Genomic DNA, 14,592 nt, shown 5'->3' with positions numbered 1-14,592 from the left:
AAAGTCTTACAAGGTTTCTCGTACAAATACATTGACTGCTGAATGTAGATGCAAAAAATAAGGAACTGTCCAACTTTATATCATCACTGCATGGAGGATTCAACAAAATCTTCTGCTGCTGCTTAAAAAGATCTTGTGGGTCAGATAAAGTCTGCCCTACAAAATCCAACCATAATCTCTCATGTTGTTCTGCCCTTAGGAAGTGTGGCTACAATTGCAAATGAAATTGTTTTTTGAGATGTCAGTTCTGGTCTTCCTGAATGGCATTACAGAACAGGTACTTCAGGCATGGAATTTTGAATAATATGTGATACCCCAAGCAGCAATGATAGCATACATTTATTAATATTGTTCCACCGTGGCATTCTTGCATGCATCTAGCTGATCTTTAATGTAAGCAGTCTTTATGTAAACGAATTGATAAGAGTTGGTACATGCTAAGCATAAATAATAGATATATATATATATATATATATATATATATATATATATATATATAAAATTTATACTTAGCATGTACCAACTCTTATCAATTTGTTTACATAAATATATATATATATATATATATATATATATATATATATATATATATATATATATATGTGATTTTATTGAAATGTTTACTTTGCAGTTTGTCTGCTAGCTAGATATCAAAATAACGTATCCTTTAGCATTGCTGTTTATTAGTCCAGTCCAGTATAGCTTTACTCCACAAATAATAATATTGTAGTGGCATGTTCACCTTTAAATTCATTGTAAGTGTGTATGGTTACAGACAATCACATTAGTTTGTTTAACTGTTGGCAATAATACAGTGATACTAAAGAACTGTCACAGACATATTCTCAAAATTTGGAGGATTTGACTCTTTAAAGGGGGCCTGTCATTCTAAGAAATAATTTAAAATTTGTTCTATTGTGTTAGTCAAGCAAAATAAACTTTAATTACACTATAGAAATTATTGTAATCTTATTTAGCTCAGTCTTGGGGGCAAATTCACCAAAGGGGCAAAGTGACTAAAGCTGGCGAAAATTTGCCAGCGTTACGTCATTTCAGTACTTCGCTGATTTACTAATGGGAACTGGCGTAAATTCGCTAGCAAAGGAGATAGACTCTAGCGCTACTTCGCATTCTAACACCAGGTGAATTATTGCTCTGGCGAATGGACATAACTACGCAAATTCACTAAGATGCGGATTTTACTGAACGTTACCTCTTGCTCCAGACTTGCCTCAGCCAGCTCAGACCAGGCGAAATGTCCCAAAAAACGCTGGCGACTTTTCAGTTTTTCAGGGTGAAAGGCTGCAAAAGAGTGTAATTTTTTTTGGGTACCTGGGCTCCCCCATATATTTTCTAACACATAGCACCTAAACTATACACTGGGCTCATGTGTAGGGCAATATAACAACTTTATTTTCTTTTATTAAGGTTTCCCGGGCTTGTGTAGTGTAATGTAGTTGCTGCAACGTCCATTCAACTTTAACTTCCCGTCGGAATGCAAATTAGCCAAGGCTAGCGCAACTTCGCTTTGCATGCCCAATTTACGGTAGCAAAAATTTGAAATCGTTCTGCGCCCTGGGCGCAACTTCTCATTTTAGTGAATTAGCGTTGTCCTGGCAAATTTTCGCCTGTTGCGATGTGAGCGAAGCCGTCGCTGGAGAATTTTCGGAGTTTAGTGAATTTGCCCCTTTGAATTCACAATCACAGTAAGCAGGCAGGTGCTATTTTGTGAACATTGTTATTAAGGCAAGCTTTGCATCATTCCAAAATCTATTTTATGCACCAGAATGGGGGACCTGATGTTCATGCCACAACTACACAATTGTAAACGGTAAGAAGGGAGGGGGACTGTGATGAGTACAGTGACATCTAGGAAATGCAGAATGTATATTACATAGCACCCAAGGCACACTGCCGTTCATCCCCCCCATCCCCTCCCCTTCCTTGGTTTACAGTACATGCGCAAATTTTCAGCATCGGATCCAGAGTACTGGGGATTGGTGCACAAGAAATATTGAAAAATATTGTATCTCCTGTGTATCCCCAGTGCTTCCAAATCAATGCAGGTGTGATTGGGTGGCATGCCGCCCCCCTAAAATTCTGCCGCCCTAGGCCCAGGCCTTTATGGCCTTTCCACAAATCTGGGTCTGCCTGCCCTACCCCTTTGCCTGAGGTATAGAGGCGGGCCAAGCAATTTATGATTGACAGCTGAGATTTTTAAATACCAGGTATGGATGTTTTTAAAATGGAAAAAAAATTAATTTCATGTTCACTTTTGCCCATTTATTAAAAGGACCAGGTCATATAACAATCGATTCATCCAAACTGGGAAAACACATAAAGATCTTGTTTGGCAAGGTTGCCATATGAGCACAGCTTTAACCAGTTTGGCCACCCACATGTGTGACCAAATCAGGCTGATCCAATAGACTGGGCCCCAGTTTAATAATCAGATCATAACATGAGCTGATGCAGACCCTTCACTAGAGACTCAATGGGCCAAACATACAAAGGAGGGTGTGGGTGCATCCCAGCATATAAGTATAACGGAAATGCAAATGACCTGCTAAATATTAGTACAAACACAAAGGTGGGGATTGATCAATTTCCTGGGTTTTCTGACCTGCCTCATAGATATCTGTCTGAAATTTTAGCAGCGGGCCATCATACAAGGGCCACTAAGTGGTCAACTCACTCTGTAAGGACCAAGTAACTATCTCATATGACCAGCTTAAGATAGTGAGGGTTCATGAGTACCTCTCTCCTCTCCATTATGAGTTTATCTAATAAATACTTGCCTTTATCTTGCAAAGTGAGTCACACATAGATCAAACAAACCCTTTGCAACAAAAAGTTTTTTAAAAAGCATGATACAGATGGAGCAGACTTTGTTAAATATCTCAACATACCACAGCATCTGAACCAAATATTTAGATTAATTTTGCTCTGTCTGTAGTTATCATTATCCTTGTATGATGCAATCCGATAAAGAAGGAGGAATGCATCAACCACTAACTGGATTTGCCACATCATCAAAAATTTGATTATAAAAAAAAAACAACTTTAATTTAACACAAACACAATGAAAATCACATTGTACCATTGATATTCACAAATTCCTATGTTTTGGGTGAAAATACACCTCACATTGATTTCTGTAGAAACTTGCCTGTTTTTAGCTGAATGTTCTTTTTTTATTTGAATTTTTGAGATTTTTTCTTGGACTGTTAAATCTAAAAAAGTAAAGTTTGAAATCTCAAATTTTAATAAAAAGGCCCCTTTGTGTTTCCCGTGTTCCCCTTTTATCTTTAAATTGCAAGCTCTAATGAGCAGCAGGCTCTTCTTATTTTGCCTCACTCTGTGATGTGGTGTAGCATTGTGTTCTGCTCTATATAACCTAATCTTGTATAGAGCTACATAATACAATATCCAAGGACACATGGCCAAATAGCCTAACCCTAGTTCTTGCCATGATAACCATATGAGTAGCATAGATTTTTCCACAGAAGCATACATATTGCATTAGACAAATTCGAATTAAAGATTAAAAAATGAAGGTACAGTAACCCTTTAATTTAAAAATCTCAGTACATTTACTATACAGGTATGTATATTCTACATTCTGCGGAGGCAGACTCCTTGTTCATATTAGAAATTAAATCCATTACTAAGGTTGCAGTATTTCAGTGTGTATTCTATTACATTGCATTTAGATCCTACACCTTGTGCACCTTTATCTGACTTTGCATCACACGTACTTATGTTGTGTTGGTTTTCCCCTTCTAAGCACAAAAGCAATTCTAATGGATATTTATTTATCAGTATTATTGCATGCTTGCCTTTCTTCTAGATGCATATTGATTTTTCAATTACTCTACATTGGTGAGAACCACAAAAATCAATACTGTCTGATGCCACGTGAAAAGGGGTTATATTTAATAGACACTACTGATAATACGGAGAGTTGTTTTACCTATCCAAGCCAGAGCCAATTTGTATTCACAGCCTCTGTGATGTCGCCAGATCTTTCTGAGCCATGTAGAAAAGTTTGCATTATTTTCCATTTATCTGCATTTATTTATATATGCTTCGGGTGATACACTGATCTCTCAGAACTAAATATACTTTAGTCAATATCAGTAGGACATTCAGGGCTCAAAATCCTGTTGGGCAGTTGGGCTCAATGGCATGGCAACTTACATTTTCTATAAAAAGAAAATAAATAAAGCACAATATATATATAAGCCTCTATATATATATATTTATATTTATATATATATATATATATATATATATATATATATATATATATATATATAGAGGCTTATTTATCAAAGGTCAGATTTTGGTGGTTTTGAAACTATGAATAAATACATTTTTCTGATCAATCTTTTTTTTGTGGAAAAAAACCTCAAATGTATTATAACCCAATGCTACAAAAAGCGGAAAAAATTCTCCATCTCAGACCTGTCAAGGTCTTGTATAAGTCAATGGGAGAGGCACCTATTGTGGTTTTCAGGCAAGAAATTGAAAAAAAAACTGTGATTTGGGGAAAAAAACAAAAAAAATGCATAATTTGGGTTTTTGCTCTACTTTATTGAGTTTTTTCACAATCTAATTTGTTTAAATCAAGGTTTTTTTATTAATAAATAAGCTAAAATCGGGCATGGGAGTTTGGTCAAGCTTTTTTTATTAATATTATGAGATAAATTCAGATATTAGTAAAAAAAAAAACGCTTAAAACTATTAATGTCATGGAACTTAAACGATCCAAATAAAAAACGAAAATAGTGCACAAAAAAAAAACAAATACCTCGGAATATACCTTGAGTTTTTCGGACAATTCTTAACGAAAAAAAAAATACGAAAATCTCTAAAAGTCCAAATTGACTTAGAGCAGTCCAATAGGATTAGCACAGCTTCCATTTACATCTATAGGACCTTTGACAAGTTTTATTAATGGTTTTTGTAGTCTTTACACTTAAGAAATCTTGAATTTTTGCAGCTTTTTGAAAAAACTAGAAAACCTCAAATGTTTCGGGATTAATGGAAAAATCAAAATGTGATTGTTAGTAAATGGGCCCCTAAGTATTGGGTTTATAGAACTTCAACATCATGTTTGCATTTCACTTACGAATAACTTGGTCCTAAACGAAAACATTTCATTTACTGAGAAAACAATCACAATCCCCGGAGAATGATGTATTTCATTGGCCACTATTACATAATAATATCATCACCGCCTTTCCCTGTGCCATTAACTGAGATATTTATTAGAAGCTCAGCAGTAAGCGTATTTACCAATATGGAGAATGTGTAAATATGCAATCTTCACAGCTTAAATGTGGAGAAGCTGCCATGCATATTTTTCTGCTACCTTTGTTCTCTCCATCATAATAATGTCTACTGGCTGTGGCAGGCAGCCAAAAACATTATTGTTTCAAGTAGTTCTGGAAACACAAAGTAATTCGGAGCCATTGAGCTGGTACTTCACGTTATTGTTTTGCACGCAGTACGTTTTCACAGGGGATAGACTTGCTTTACTTTTAGATCAACACGCGGCTTTTCTTGTTGTGCGACAACAAATGTCAGTGCCTGATATTTTATTTTTTTCTGTGCACCTTCTGAATGTGTTACTTTTACAAGGAATATTACAATTGTCAGAATTTCCGAACATAGCAAAACATCAGCAATATTCAAAATCTGCAGACAACACATTAAGAAAAAAGTGTCAAGTAGAAATATTTTTTTTTTCTAGAATTCGGTTCTGCGGCGGCCTGGGGATAGGACTTTGTGTGTGCTGCTCTCTGCACTCAGAGAAAATGAAACATTTATGAAGATATAGTTGTATTTGTTCTTACCATCACAAAGAGACAGGCTTCGGAAAATCCAGCAACAATCTCATAATTATATTTAACAGTTTAAAGGCAAAAAAAAAATATGCGAATAAAAATAGAAAAATTCTCTAAGGTTACTATTATATATTTTGTAATCTGAAAGTAACTCAAAAGGACAACTACAGTGGAACAATGAATTGCTTGTAAATGACCCCTAAGGTGCAGCATTTCTTGCAAAAGTGCAATACATAAAAATAGCCATAATTTTTGTTTCCCCCAAATTCAGCATATTTGCATCCTCAGTCCAAGTTGCATCTGCTGCAATTGTGTCTGATACATCAAAACGAACACATTTTGAGCGTTTTGATGATTGCTTTTTGATGAAAATCAAGTGCAGGTTGCATCTAGCATTTTCAGAGGGAGGTTTGCATCATTTCATGCATGCGTTCATAATGGTGTTTGCAAATGGATCACATTCAGGGTGGGAGTAGCTCTAAGGTTGCTCTAGGCAGGAGCCTGTTTGGACATGTGTACCTAAAAGGGGTGGTTTACCTTTAAGTTAACTTTTAGTATGATCTAGAATGGTCTAAGCAACTCTTCAATTGGTCTTTATTATATATTTTTCTCATTTTTTAATTATTGCCTTCTTCTTCTGACTCTTCCCAGCTTTCAAAGGGGGTCACTTACCCCATTAAAAATTGCTCTGTAAGGCTACTATGTATTGGTATTGCTTCTTTCTATTACTCATCTTTCTATTCAGGCTAACTCTATTCATATTCCAGTCTATTATCTAAATCAATGCCTGGGTGCTAGGGGAATTTGGACCCTAACCACCAGATTGCTGAAACTGCAAACGGGAGAGCTGCTGAATAAAAGCTAAATAACTCAAAAACCACAAATAATGGAACATGAAAACCAATTGCAAATTGTCTCAGAATATCACTCATTATATACATTATACTTAAAGTTAACTAAAAGGAGAACAACCCCTCTAATGAATGCTGTCAATTATTCCCTCTCCATTGCGACAATTTAGAACACATGCACGTCGTAAATTAACCCCCCACTTATGTTTTAGGCTTCTGTGCCAGGCCAAGGCCGGCATAACCTATTAGTAGTGATGGACGAATTTATTCGCCAGGCACAAATTCGCCACTTATTCCCGCATTTCGCCGATGGCGAATAAATTCGCGAAACTGCAGCGAAAATTCTGGCTTAATAGCTTAAGGGCAGAGACACACACTGCTATTTCGGGAGATTAGTCACCCAGCGATAAATCACTTCTTCTTCGCGACTAATCTCCCCAAACTGCCTTTCCACCAGCTAGAATGTAAATCGCCGGTGGGGTGGCACTCGGAAAGCTTAGTTTTCCGAAGTCGCCCAAAGTTGCCTCACGAGGACACTTCGGGCAACTTCGGAAAGCCAAATCGATCCGAGTGCCATCCCACCGGCATTTACATTCTAGCCGGTGGGATGGCAGAGATGGGGAGATTAGTCGCCCGAAGAAGAAGCGATTTGTCGCTGGGCGACTAATCTCCCGAAATAGCAGCGTGTGTCTCTGCCCTAAAAGTGAAGTATTCTTTTAATTTTCAGTGTGCAAAGCTCCTGATTTTAAGCTTATCTAGAAGTCATACAGTTTCTTTTCAATTGCACATTCCAGCAGTACCTGACAATCTGACAGACAAAGCTGTTGGGGAACACTGCAAATGAGATCTCCACTGATAATATCTGCCTTATTCGTTTGAAATATTCCCAGGCATATGCGGAAGATGCAAATATTTTGAGGAAGGAGAATGAGAATAAAAAGTAAACTATTATAGACAATGGCTTAAGAGTCACATGATACATACTTTTTATAATTATAAGGGTTTTTCTTATTATATACTATATATCATTTTTTAACTGAAAAATGGATTTGAGCTGAATCTACTAAAATAACTACCCAGTCCACTTTGCGCCTAATGATGAGATAGAATGTTACAGTGGGTATTTTTGTTGGTCAGATGCTGAAAGATGCTTGCAACAAAATGACAAAAAATTGCTGGTCCTGGTGCACAGAGGTTAGCTGCACATTTTGAAAATTCTGACTGGGTTGCACTAAATTAAATAGTGTATGATTTAGTCTTTTTTTACAGGCTAATAACTTATTTTAATCCTGACAAGAGAACATTCAGAGGAGGGAAAATGGTTAGTGATGTTTGAAGCATCGTTGTGATTATAGTACAGTGAAATCCGATTACTTAATGCAGGGTCAAATCAATCTAATCTACAATAGAGGAGCAGTTCTTGAAGGGAATAATGTTCTAAGTCATTCATTTACCAGGTCCGGGTCAGTTTTTAAAGAGGTGGTTCACCATTAAATTAACTTTTAGAATGGTATAGAATGGTTTCTTCTAAGCAACTTTTCAGACTCCATCTAAAAAACAAATGCTCTGTTAGGCTATAACAGTTGTATTGCATCCAACATAGTGATGAGGGAATTAACTCGCCAGCCATGGATCTGCAGCAAAATTCCAAAATTTTGCCGTGTAAATTTTATTTTACGAAACTGCGGCAAAAATTTGCTGTGGAAAAATTTGCAGCAAAAAAACCCCCCCAATTTAGCTCCAAAACATTTTTCTGTTCCTCAGCTGGTACCTTGCAGATACTATAGAATTTGAATATTGAAAATATTATTTAAAAAAAATTAAATATTATTTTAAATTCTTGGACTTCCTTTAGCCAAAATCTGATGATTTTTAAAATTGCTAATATATGGGCCAGATTTAATAAAGGTAGAAGTGGCCATCGCTAGTGACAATTCACGAGAAATCCCATCCGCAGGCACATTGCCAATTTACAGGCGTAGAGGACAATTCGCTAGCGAAAGAGTCCGTCGCCAGCGTAGTTTTGCACCCTATGGCCAGGCGAATTTTCACTCAGGTGAACGATCTTTAATCTGCAACTGATAAAATGAAGCTACAACATCCTCAATCTTATGTCAGTGGCATCATATCCTGTATGCCGCAGAGTCATAAAAGTTCTAAAAAACTCTGTTTTTTTTTCATATTTTAAATCGGGATTGCCTTCCAAAGTTCTAACTATTACAATTCAAGAAGCCTGCCACATTTGTTTGTCTTTATTTTGCTTCCATGGACATGTGTAGTAATAAGTGGTCACTTCAAGCATTTACACCTACATCTCTAATAAAGACATATATATGACCTATATGTACCCACCCTAATTGACCTAAGTGTAAGTGTACTAACAAACTTTCTCTAGGCAGAAGCGAACGTTAGTGAAAGATCACTATGAAATGCTCGCGCTGACGGATTAACGTTAGCAAAACTTAGCCAAGCATTTGGCTACCGATCCACTGGGGACAACCAGGAGATCCCCATTCCCCTGGACCCGAAGAGGAAATTTTGCGCATGTGTGTGTGTGTGTGCTCAAGGGAAGGGGACCATGAGCAGTGACAGGTGCCCAAGTCTAAATTAGAGCACAAGTGGGAGTAAAATACAAAGAAAAACATTTACCTTTTTTTGCATTAATAGGTTTCTATATCCGAGCTTTATTGGCTTTCACACCACTGCACACTATTTGCTTTTAAGAACAAAGAGAAACTTTATGAATTCCTCATTATATGAAAGTCCTTTGAAGTTTTTAAGAACTTATTGGGATTGTTGGGTTTATATTTTCCTGTAGTAGCTGTCATACAGTTATTTTTATTGAACTGCAGTTGCCTGGAACCTTGATTTGTGAATTATTTAGCTGACCGTGACCTTTAGAGAACTAGATAGCAAAAGAGGCGAATCAAGTGCGGAAATAATAGTAGATACTCGTGCTTATTTATATTTCTTATTCTTCACAAGTTGTCGATAATGCGCCCGAGTAGAAAACAGTAAATTACCTTTGCAATCAACACAACAATGAAAGCAAAGGGCTTTTGCTCAGCATGATATGGAGCAAGCAAACACTTTGAAGTCACCCAGGTTCAGAGTTACAGTATGTTTGCCATCAATTCGTTATCAAAAACTTGCAGTGGTCAGCAGCAAAGCAGAGATCACTGAGAACATTCATTATAGAAAGCCAAAAAAAAGCAATGTTGTAGAGAAATATGTGTAGGGGATAATGAGATGTTAGCAGAACAAAGCAATGCTATTATGTGTATTTCCAATGACCTTGGATAACCATCAAACAATTGGTCAATTATTATATCGGGCAAGTGTTATCCACTTGTTTATAATCCATTTGTTGTCATTGATGGCTTGTCATTTGAAAGCTGACCAGCATATACAATCAGTCAGACCTTCACAATGCTGTCGGACGTGACAGTAGGTACAGACAGGAGACGTTATTATTTGCTCAAACCACAGAGTTGCAACTAAACTAAAGTAATATGTCATTACTAAAACACTCGATGTTCTGTTGTTATTTTTATCAATTCTCTCTCACTCACAAATTTCTAGAATAAATACTTCTGAGACTCGTATGTTGCTTAGAGACTGCACTGCTAAAATGTAGTGCCAGGTTCTGTAGCAAAACAAGATAGCAATTATAAATATATAGTCCCTTGGATAAAAGTATCTTTCCTCAAAGTTGACCGGTTTTGGAAAACTTATAAAGTACTCCACTTCAAGTCTTAAGACTAATTCCCAAGACAGAGCTACATAGTGATTAATATTGTAGCTTAAGCCATTCAGTCACCAACAGAAATTTATGACACTATAGAGTCATTAACAACTGTGTGGTCAGTGTGCACATTGTGTTCTGCTATTGCAAAATTGCTCCCAATTGCCCAATAAGGGCTTTGATTTGCTATTAGATAGCCCGTTTGGACTGGCAGCCTACAGGAGGCTCTGTTTGGAGTACATCTGGTTTTATGCAAACAAAACTTGCCTCCAAACAGGAATTCAAAAATAAGCACTTGCTTCAAGGAAGCATTAATGACCCTTATATTTGATTTTTTTTTCAAAGTGAAATTAAATCCAATTTATCATAATGTACATGGATCAATTATGGGGGCAACCACAATGTGCAGTTTCAGCTGCAAGCCTACCTGTTTTTTTACCCACAATTCTCCCCATAAACCTCATCATCAAAACTATGTCTGTGCCTAAGTCTTCAGGTGAAAATTTGTCAACTAACCCAGACTGCCCCCTTTGGTAACTACAGGTTTTCCCTATATTAAGGGGATATGGCAGGACAGACCTATGCAGAAGTGCAAGGATTGGAGTTGGAAGCACAAAAAATGGCAATTTTTCAGGCAAAGACTGTAACTGTACTTGCAGGCAGTAAATGACTCCTTATATCTTCTTTTTAAATTTGTCACATAATGAACTATGCTAATAATTATTATTACTCCATTAATAAAACAACATAAACCAAGCATACGGGTGCCTAGATTGGGCACTCCCACAATCCAAAATGCTAAGATATTGATAACAATCAAAGTGAATCATTAAAGCCATAACATGAGGATATAACATTTAGTGCAGATAAACCTTAGTGCCACCCAATATGCTTTACATTACCCATGCATAAGAAACATGTACACTATGGGCGTTATTTATTAAAGTCTGAATGCCAAAAACGTAAAAAATTCTAGATTTTTTTACTATAAAATCTGAATTTTTAGTGGGAAAAAACCCCGGCATCTCAAACCTGCCAAGGTTGTATGTAAGTCAATGGGAGGGGTCCCTATCCTATTTGGAAGTTTCTGTGGTCTGCACTGAAATTAGAATCCAAATTTCAGACTTTACGGGCAAAAATATGAAAAATTCAGGGTTTTTGTGAAAAAGCCAGAAAAAATCGAGCGATTTGGGGAAAAAACTTCAAAAAAATTGTACGATTCAGATTTTCACTCCATTTTATCGAGTTTGTCCCCGATCAGATTAAATCATATTTTTTCATTAATTAATCATGGTCAAATCGTGGATTCTAGTTTGCTCTGACGTTTTTATTTAAATACTCGGAAAAATTTGGCTTTCGATAAATTAGGCCCTACGTGTGTCATGAGCCCAGACAAAATTAAAAATGATGGTAGAAACTATTTAACTAGCAATGGCTGTAAGAGGCATAGCAGTCCAATACTATGGCTAGCAGGGTGGAAACAAGGAGTTATGGGTCAGTAAGCCTACATTCCATGCATTTATCCTAATTTTGGGTTGTAGTGTCTGGTACATTAGTCAATGCCATCATTTCTAATGTTGCTTAAAGGGGACCTGTCATCCATTAAATCTCTTTGTAAATTAAACATGAAACCCAAATTCTTTTTTTTTCTTAAGACAGCCATTCCTGTCAATTTGAGCTGTCAATCATGTATTGCCTGTCCTGCCTCTATGCCTCAGGCCCATTACCTCATTTTTGAGGTTGGGGGGAAAAAAAGAAACCTTGACAAAGTATTCGAGTGCACATTTCTCTGAAAAAAAAGTCACACTCTAGCCATGTTCCATTCATTCTAAGGAGGCTACAACACTTGAATGGGAAACTGAAGAACTGGGAAAATAAATAAAATTGTTAGAAACTATTCACATTTACATCTATTGAACCTCTACAACTTTAACTTGCTGAGTTTTTTTCAGAAGATTTCTGATAAATCAGCCTGTAGAGTTTTCTCCATGTATATCCCTGTCTGTGCAATTTCAACTGAATGGTAGGGTTGCCACCATTTCTAAAAAAAAAATACTGGCCTATTTATATTTTTAATAACACTGGTATCCAGCACCATTTTTTTACCTTCCAGGTTTTAGCAGTTTAAATAGAGCAGCAGAGAAAATGCTACATGTGCTGTGTCAACCTTATATACACTATGCAGGTCAGAAATATTTCTGCTACAAAAAAAGAACTAGCTTATTTTATCATGTGTAGGTTTTTAACATCCATCTGAAACAGCTTAAAATACTTTATAGTGCAATAATGCCAAATAGTTACACTATCAATACAGTCAAATTAATAACTATATTGCTAAACCTCGGGCATGTCATTATAGTTGGTTGCCTTCTCAGTGGGAGATTAATACTTTTTGCCTTGTGATGCTTATCTGTTGTTTGAAAAAAAAATTCTGTAACTGCGGGGACATTTAACAGTTCACAGAGACTAAATAAAAGCTATATGCCTTCTTAAAAGGTCAGCGCCTTTAACAAATTCTGAATTTTAGAAGTTTTAAATAGGCCTATTTTATTGTTATACTGTATCACAAGCAGTGATCTTTTGGTAATGTTTGTTTCCATTGTAAAGGTCAAAGGAATCGAGGTAGGTTGTTACTTTATTCAAATCTGAAAGAACATAAAATTTCAAACTTTTGCACACTGGTCATGATAGCAAGCAAAAGTTGTCAAATTTGAATAAATGACTGTAGAGAGGTAATAAGAGAAGTACTAAAGTCCCTGAAAGTGTAGGATCCTTACTGTGCTCACTTTCAGGTTTGAACAGGCTGGAGCCCAAATGAAGATGGAGTCATCCCTCACAGGCAGGAGGTATTAGTCCAGAATTAAGCAGAAGACAGGACAGGCAGTGACCACTAACAGGCATACATTAAAGGGATACTGTCTTGGGAAAAGAATTTTTTTTCAAAATGAATCAGTTAATAGTGCTGCTCCAGCAGAATGCTGCACGGAAATCCATTTCTCAAAAAAACAAACAGATTTTTTTATATTCAATTTTGAAATCTGACATGGGGCTAGACATACTGTCAATTTCCCAGCTGCCCCAAGTCATGTGACTTGTGCTCTGATAAACTTCAATCACTCTTTACTGCTGTACTGCAAGTTGGAGTGATATCACCCCCCTCCCTCCCCCCCAACAGCCAAACAAAAGAACAATGAGAAGGTAACCAGATAACAGCTCCCTAACACAAGATAACAGCTGCCTGGTAGCTCTAAGAACAACACTCAATAGTAAAAACAAATGTCTCACTGAGACACATTCAGTTACATTGAGAAGGAAAAACAGCAGCCTGCCAGAAAGCATTTCTCTCCTAAAGTGCAGGCACAAGTCACATGACCAGGGGCAGCTGGGAAATTGACAAAATGTCTAGCCCCATGTCAGATTTCAAAATTGAATACAAAACTGATGCGTTTTGAAAAAAAACATGTTTTCCGATGACAGGATCCCTTTAAGAACCAGGGAATCACAGAATTAAGACAGGAACTGCATGGAGAGGGGGAAAGGATGAAGCAGGACTCAATCTAGGCACAAAAGCATCACAATGGTGGGTTAGGAAAAAACTTAGTGGTTATGTGAAGCAGAGCCTGACTAATAAGAAATTCAAAGGCCTGAGGCACCATCTGAGTCCAGAAGCACTGAGCACCTACCAGTGTAATGCTTGAAAAAGATAACTGATGTTGCTGTTGTTGAGAATGAAACCCAGTTAAGTTGCCCTAGGGCAGTGATCCCCCAACCAGTGGCTAGTGAGCAACATGTTTCTCAAAAAAACATTGTCTGTTGCTCTCAGTGGCCTCAAAACAGCTGCTTAATTTTGAGTTCTAGGCTTAGATGCAAGTTTTAATTGCATCAAAACTAAGTGTACTGCCAAGTAGAGCCTCATGCAAGCTGCCAGTCCACACAGGGTCTACTAAATAGCAAATCACAATCCTTATTTGGCATCCCCAGGGACTTTTTCATGCTTCCCAACTCTTTTTACATTTGAATGTGGCTCATTGGTATAAAAAGGTTGAGGATCCCTTCCCTAGGGAGATGTCCAATATCCTTAACTGTAGTTGGGAGCTGCGTTAGATGCAGTGGCGTAACTACAAAGAAAGCAGAACCTGTGTTG

Source organism: Xenopus laevis, chromosome 6L (genome assembly GCF_017654675.1).
Source record: "Xenopus laevis strain J_2021 chromosome 6L, Xenopus_laevis_v10.1, whole genome shotgun sequence".
Lineage (NCBI taxonomy): Eukaryota > Metazoa > Chordata > Amphibia > Anura > Pipidae > Xenopus > Xenopus laevis.
The sequence above is the reverse complement of the archived record's forward strand: the minus strand, read 5'-3'. Positions refer to the sequence as shown.